This window comes from Aplysia californica, unplaced genomic scaffold, assembly GCF_000002075.1.
Source record: "Aplysia californica isolate F4 #8 unplaced genomic scaffold, AplCal3.0 scaffold00397, whole genome shotgun sequence".
NCBI classification, from domain to species: domain Eukaryota; kingdom Metazoa; phylum Mollusca; class Gastropoda; order Aplysiida; family Aplysiidae; genus Aplysia; species Aplysia californica.
The window spans coordinates 236,607-243,512 of record NW_004797667.1 but is presented as its reverse complement, the minus strand read 5'-3'; the positions used below and the strand labels follow the sequence as shown (position 1 = coordinate 243,512).

Here is a 6,906-nt window from a genome sequence, read left to right as displayed (position 1 = left end):
GCCTTCAGACACCGGGTCGACGACTTCTCCTAGTACTGGTCACCTAATGTAAAATACTAGGCGAGAGAGCAGCTAGCATGTTAAATTAAATTCATTAAAATGTCCATCATGAATCGACAGGTAACAAAGTTTGAACCCACACCTCCCAGTAACCAGGGTTAATTAATTTACAGACAAAGGGCCAGTCAAAGCACTAAACTTGTCATTCTAATCTAAAACATTTTGTGTATGAATCGACCAGGTTAAGATTCAAACCCAATTTGAACCAGACAGCTTTCATTAAGATAGATCTATTAGTTCAAATACTATTACTCGCCGTCGTCCATGTTCATCTACGTCTTTACTTATCATGACGGCGAACAGTGGCACACAGCTGCGACAAACTGGCTACATACCGCCTCGTGTCACGGCTGTGCGGGGAAGCGTCCTGCGCGAACCGGCCACATGCAGAGAACCGGCCACCTGCATTGTGCTGCACATTTTTTTGTGATTCCATAACCGGCTACATGCGAAATAAAACTATCGGTTGTGTTATTTAAGAAAAATCAAGTAGTATTTGGTCCCAACATTTATAACTTAACCTTTTGGTTTGTGAATCCTATCGACGATATATATATGTGTGGAATCGGATTATGAGTCCAATCTCTTACAAATGTACAGTAAAGATTGTGAGTAGATGATTCAATTATATGAGGCAGCGTTATGAAATCAGGCGCTCATCAAAATATAAAAATTGGAAAAACAGACATTTTTCCACCAGTTTGGAAATTTTTCCAGAATTTTTATTTTTCAGCTCAACCCAACCTCTTTTATGTCCATATATATAAATACTCATTTCCATGTGAATTTTACTGAAAAATGTTGCTCAAAGGCACGAAATATACCATTTTTCTGTTTTCAAGGACTCTTCAGCTATTGAGTCACCAAACTCTGGCGGCTATTTTCTCGTTTATTTCACCACTGAAACCAGGCGACCTCATTTCCTTCAATCGTAAATATCGTGAGTTCTATTGAAGAAAAATGGATTTATTTCATTTGAACCAAGGCAAATAAATCAGCTTTCATGATACGCATAACTCCACATGCCCAAAAATTGACAGGCGCCTGATTCCTCTGCGTCGTAACACATATACAGAGGCTCAGACCTTCTCTTTCTTCAGCTTTTCAGTGTTTCTGCTGTCCTTTAGGTTGGGCCTTATTGTGGTGAAATGTGACCATTACTCTTATGACCGATGAAAATCAATCTTAATCGTAACTTGGCATCTTTTTATAAAGCATCTCGGTTTTCTTTCTTCCTAATTATTGCTCGTGTCAGTTATGTATACTGTCCTTCAAAATGTATGAATGGGTGGTTTGTATGTCTGAAGTAAAACATTCCATATTACTGCTGTGTGTTATATTATTTTTGGGTTGTTGTAGTTTTTTTTACTATGAGTAGTATGAGTTTATCCCCTCTGGGTTTTTAGCACTTTTAGACTGTAATGATATAATTTGTAAAATCTGTATGTGAAAAATAATACCTTACTGTTGATTAAGTCAGTTTTGGAGAATAACAGATTTGGGGTGGATTAGGACGGGGGGGGGGGGGGGGGGGGAGGGGAATAACAAGTACCTGTAGAAGTTAACAGCTGGTTCTTGTTCTTCGGTACAGAGGAGTTATAAAAAATGTCTCAGCAACAAGTTTTTCCAGTGTGGATTTTTATCCTGTGGTTAGCAAAAATATTACAGCTCATTACATACATTTTAGGGTGGCTCTTGTAGTCCAGAGGTACGGTGTTCGCTTCTCATTCAATAGGTCTCAGGTTCAAAGCCTGACAAGGTCGAAAGATTTTCTTTTCTCCTCGTCTCCTCTTTTCTGGTCAGTCCTGTTGTGTCACCTGTTTTCATCTCCTTGAATCCAAGTTCCACTGTTTTTCCATCTTTCCTTATTTGATGTCTGTTATTATCATTTTGACGTGCTGAAAACAAAAAGTTCAATAATTATTGCTTTCATTTCTTTCCTTTTTGTGTTTGAATGCATTGTGCACCTGCATATTATTATTATTATTATACAGCATTAAAAAACAAAAAGAACTCAGGTTCAATCCGTTTTTTGCTCTCTGGTCATTTGTTTTGAAAGCTTATTTAATATTTATATTACTCTGGCATCGTAAGATTGGCCTAATATAACTTAACATATGAGGCATCGTGGTGAAATCAGGCGCTCATCAAAATAATGAAATCGAAGAAACCGTTATTTTTTTCGCTCGCTTGGCAGTTGTTATTGAATTTTTGTTTTTTTAGCCCAGCACTTTTTATATTTCTGTGTATGGATTTTATTGAAAATGTTGATTAAAGGCAACAAAAAAGCGTAAATTTTTCAGTTACCAAGCTATCGAAGTGATCAAAACTTTGGTGGCCATTTTCTCTCAAATTTATCTCTGAAACCAGGCGATCCCCACTTCATTCGATAGCAAATATCTCGACATCTTTTTTAAGATAGATGGGTACTTCTTCATCAAAGGCAAGACAAATGAACAAGTTTTAAGATGGTACCAATAACTCTACATGCCCCAAAATTGATGGACGCCTGATTCCACCGCATCGTGACATGTGTAATCTCAAAATGCTGTATTTACTTTTGACTCATACTCATATAATCTCTCATTTCAAAAATGTTTCTACAACATATTAGGCTATACATATTAAGAAAGCACTCAGTCTTAGTCTTAAACTTAATGCAACATAGTAAAAATGCCATGATCGAACAGATTAGAATGTGGTTTTCCTTAGTATCTTGGTGCATTAATTCACTGAACTCTAAGGCTCTAGCCCTAGACCTTGTTTCTGCCTGTGCCTAAAATGCTAAGAATTTTTGTGTTATTTATTAAAAGAAAAAGAGAATTACATGTGTATCATCAAAAAGCTTTAAACCTTATGAAAAATATCTTAGCATTTTTAACTCTCCACTAAATTTGAATGTTGTATGGAAACATTTTTTATATATAGGACATTGGTTGAAATTGAATTTCTTTTTTTAAAGAAAAAACCCCCAACAAAACAATATCTATATATATATACACACACAATATATATATATATACACACACACAATATATATATATATATATACACAATATATATATATATATACACACAATATATATATATATATATATACACACACACACACGCACAGAAACAAACAAAAATTATTTGTAATTCAAGCAAAAAAAAAGTCTTCAAATTCATTTTTATTTTTATCTCTTGATTGAAGTTTTATGTCTGAATCAGCCTTTACATCATGTATAATCAGTCATTCACTGTGCTGTAAAAAAAACAGCAGATCTAGGGCATGTGGTGGAAAATAATTGCAATGTTCACAGTTGTTTTTTCCCTTTCCTTGGAAATGTTTACTACCGTACTCTTCATAGGATTGTCTGCTAAGCACAGACAAGTTGAGATTGTTCAAGGAAAAAATTGTTAGATGCCACATTATACAATGGTATAATGACATCATATATTTAGATAATCAGTTTTTGCAAAGTATTATTTTGTGTTTATCATGTGAGTGTAAACATTGGTGTTACGTACACCTTATTGCCTGTATGTATCATATTGTTTAACATTATATTACAAACATTTTGTGATTGTACACAGAATATCAATATGTTTGAATCAGCTAAATGTCTTGTAAATTGGGAAAGGGGCCAGGTATGATATAATTTTGATATTAAGATCCTGAAAATGTTCTCTTTGTTCTCTTTTTTTCTCACTAATTTTTAAAATGTCCTTAATGTAAAAAAATATGGCCTCTTCTGTTTGCTGTTTTATGTTTTTTAATTAAGAAATCATTTCATTACAAAGTTGCCCTCTTTCTATTGCCTCTATAACAGCTTGGATGTGTGTATGTTATGTATGTGTGTATGTATGTGTGTGCGTGCGTGTGTGCGTACGTGTGTGTGTGTGTCAGGGGCCTAGAAGCAAAATCCGCTAAATCTGTTTTAGCACTTTTGAAAAAATCCGCTTTTTTTAATGCGTAAAAAGATTTTTTGGTGGCTTTTATGAAGTATGTGTTGGGTCTTGGCCGAAAACACTTAATTATGCATCTGACGACAGCCGGTAGCAATGTGCATTTAAAGCAAAAGATCTATTTTTTTTTTCCAAAATGTTGCTTAGCGGATTATGCATCTCACCCCCTCATGAAAAGCACAAGGGAAGAACCCGCGATGTCAGTTTTTTTCCTTTTCTGGGTTATTGTCCCAGCATTCGCAGCAGGATGCATTGCTGGGTCTTCTTTAGTCCATCTAAGTCACATAATAATAATACGGAAAAATCGTCGCTGCCAGTCTCTGTGAGGGTTAAAAATATAGCCCACGATGGAAGAACCAGCGATGTCAGGATCATAATAAAAACGGAAAAGCATACTTTTCTTTGTTACGTCCCATGGTGACCAATCGGTGATCATCAGTGAAAAATTGTGAAATGGTATAGGTTTATAAAGTCCCTGTCAACACTTTTAGACAAGGTTATTTGAAAGGCGGGACCTCTTACTTTGTTAGTAAGCGTTTTACGGCGCTCGCAACTGCATAAGGTCATATGAGCGCGCGGGACACGCTAAACACTTTCAGTTGGTAGGAATTTTTTTATTTTGCCAGGATGGCGGCCGAAGCCTACTCTTATTGATTTTAGACCATCAATGGATCTTTAACGTTCGCAACTTGCACATGGGACCTCCGAGCTTTTTCACATGTGTCCGGGAAGGCTAGGTGTAGATCTTTCCTACTGTCACGGTAGTCACCGTATTGTACCTTACTCTTTTTTAATCACGGGACGTAAGCGCCCCGTATGCCATGGGCTTTTGGTTAATGTTACTCACTTCGGGGATCAACATAAAAAGTCAGACACTACACCTGGGCTCATTATTAGAATGCTTGCTGTCGTGTGTGTTCGTCTCTCCAGTTTACAATTTACAGTCGTGTGTGTATACTAACATTACATGGTGTCAGAAGTCAGTGGATAACGTGTCACAAGTGTCAGAATGCCTAATTTCAAGCCTCCTGAACCGTTTGATTTTTCCAAACCTCACGAGGGGCCCGAGTGGCGACAGCGTATGCTACGATACTGCACAGCCACCAAACTGAGCGCAGAGACCGGAGCAATTCAAGTAAGTTAATTAATTTACGCTATGGGACGCCAAGCTGAACAGATATTTAACACGTTCACGTTCCCTGCTCCCGTCGAAGGTAACTATCCTAGGGACAACTTTGACACTGTCTTAGAGAATTTCGCGCTCACTTTGTCCTCAAACGAAATCTTATCCACGAAAGAGCAAAGTTTCATGCACGAGCACAAAACAGTGGGGAGACGATAGAAGAATATGTTAGAGCCCTGTACGAGCTTTCAGAACATGCAGACTTTAAGGCTCGAGATGAAACCATAAGGGATAGACTCGTCCTAGGAGTACTGGACTATGAACAGTCACAGCGCTTACAACTCGAGGCAACTCTTACTTTGAAATCAGCCATCGATACAGCTCGCCATTTCGAGCTCGTAAAGGGTCAGGTCAGTAGCCAACGTCAGCTAGGTGCAGCAGTCACGGTAGATGCAGTGCGCTACGGCCAGAGGGGATATTCGTCGCCTGCTCACACCAGGGGTAGAGGCGGCCGAAGAACAGGTACACACTCACAACACAGAGGCAGCCATGCATCACCGTCAACTTTCTTTAACTGCGGTAACTGTGGAAGAGGTCATGCCCAGAACAATTGCCCAGCGCGTGGGAAAACTTGCAGGAAATGCGGCAAGCGCAATCACTTTGCAACAGTCTGTCGCAGCAGCAGCCGCAATGTCAGCGAAATCACTGAATCGGAAACTCCTTCGTTCTTTTAAGGTGCTGTTGACAAAGACTCGGACAGTAATGTCGTTACCGATGTAAAGTTCGGCGAAGTTAGCGAGCCACCATGGTGCGTTACACTGAACCTTGGAGGGAGAGCTACATCCTTCAAGATAGACACAGGGGCCGATGTTTCGATAATGTCGAAGGCCGTTTACAACCGTCTCAGTCCTCGTCCAAAGCTGAAAACAACGTCTGCAGTTCTTCGCAGTCCTGGTGGAATCATAAGGAGCGTGGGAGAATTTATCGCAACTACGCAGCATAACAACCGCGACTTTGCGTTCCGTGTTTTCGTCCTTGACGACGACACTGACTGTCTTCTCAGTCGCGACGCCGTAGTTCGTCTGGGACTGATTTCTAGAGACAGAATAGACTCTGCCAACCTCGTGTTCGGCGATGTGGGACCTAAACCTATACGCTGCGAGCCAGTGAAAATCATCTTGAAAGAAGAAGCACAGCCATACTCCGTTAACGTCGCACGTCGGATTCCCATTCCACTCATGGACGAAGTCAAGGCTGAACTAGACCGCATGGAGGCCGCAGGTGTCATTGAGAAGATCAGCACTCCAACTGACTGGTGTGCACCCATGGTCCCGGTCAGAAAAAGGTCTGGTAGCCTTAGAATCTGCACAGATCTGAAAAGGCTCAACCTATCGGTGAAGCGTGAACGATTCATGCAGCCCACCATAGACGACATCTTGTACAAACTCAGCGGGTCAAACAAGTTCAGCAAGCTTCATGCAACTTCATCCTTTTGGCAGTTGACGACTCCGCAAAGCTGACCACTTTCATTACCCCGTTCGGCCGGTACTTCTACAGACGTCTCTGTTTGGAATCACCTCTGCGCCTGAGATATTTCAGCGTATGATGCAAGACATTCTAGCGGGCATAGATGGTGTAGAGTGCTTTATGGACGACATCCTCCTGCACACGGATGGTCAGGAGAAACATGATAAGCTGAAGAAAAAGTCTTCCAGCGGCTAAAGGAACGTGGGGTCAAGTTGAACAAATCCAAGTGCAAGTTTGACAAGGAC

At 39.9% G+C, this 6,906-nt stretch overlaps 1 long non-coding RNA gene across 2 annotated transcripts in view; it reads right to left on the bottom strand.

Annotated features, from left to right (window-relative positions):
- Nucleotides 1-1,680: 1,680 nt before the first annotated feature.
- Nucleotides 1,681-6,906, bottom strand: part of LOC118477178 — a 13,347-nt gene continuing 8,121 nt past the window's right edge. For both annotated transcript variants that reach the window (XR_004858885.1, XR_004858886.1), the window contains exon 2: nucleotides 1,681-1,958. This is a non-coding gene — a long non-coding RNA (uncharacterized LOC118477178). The remainder of the gene's footprint in view (nucleotides 1,959-6,906) is intronic.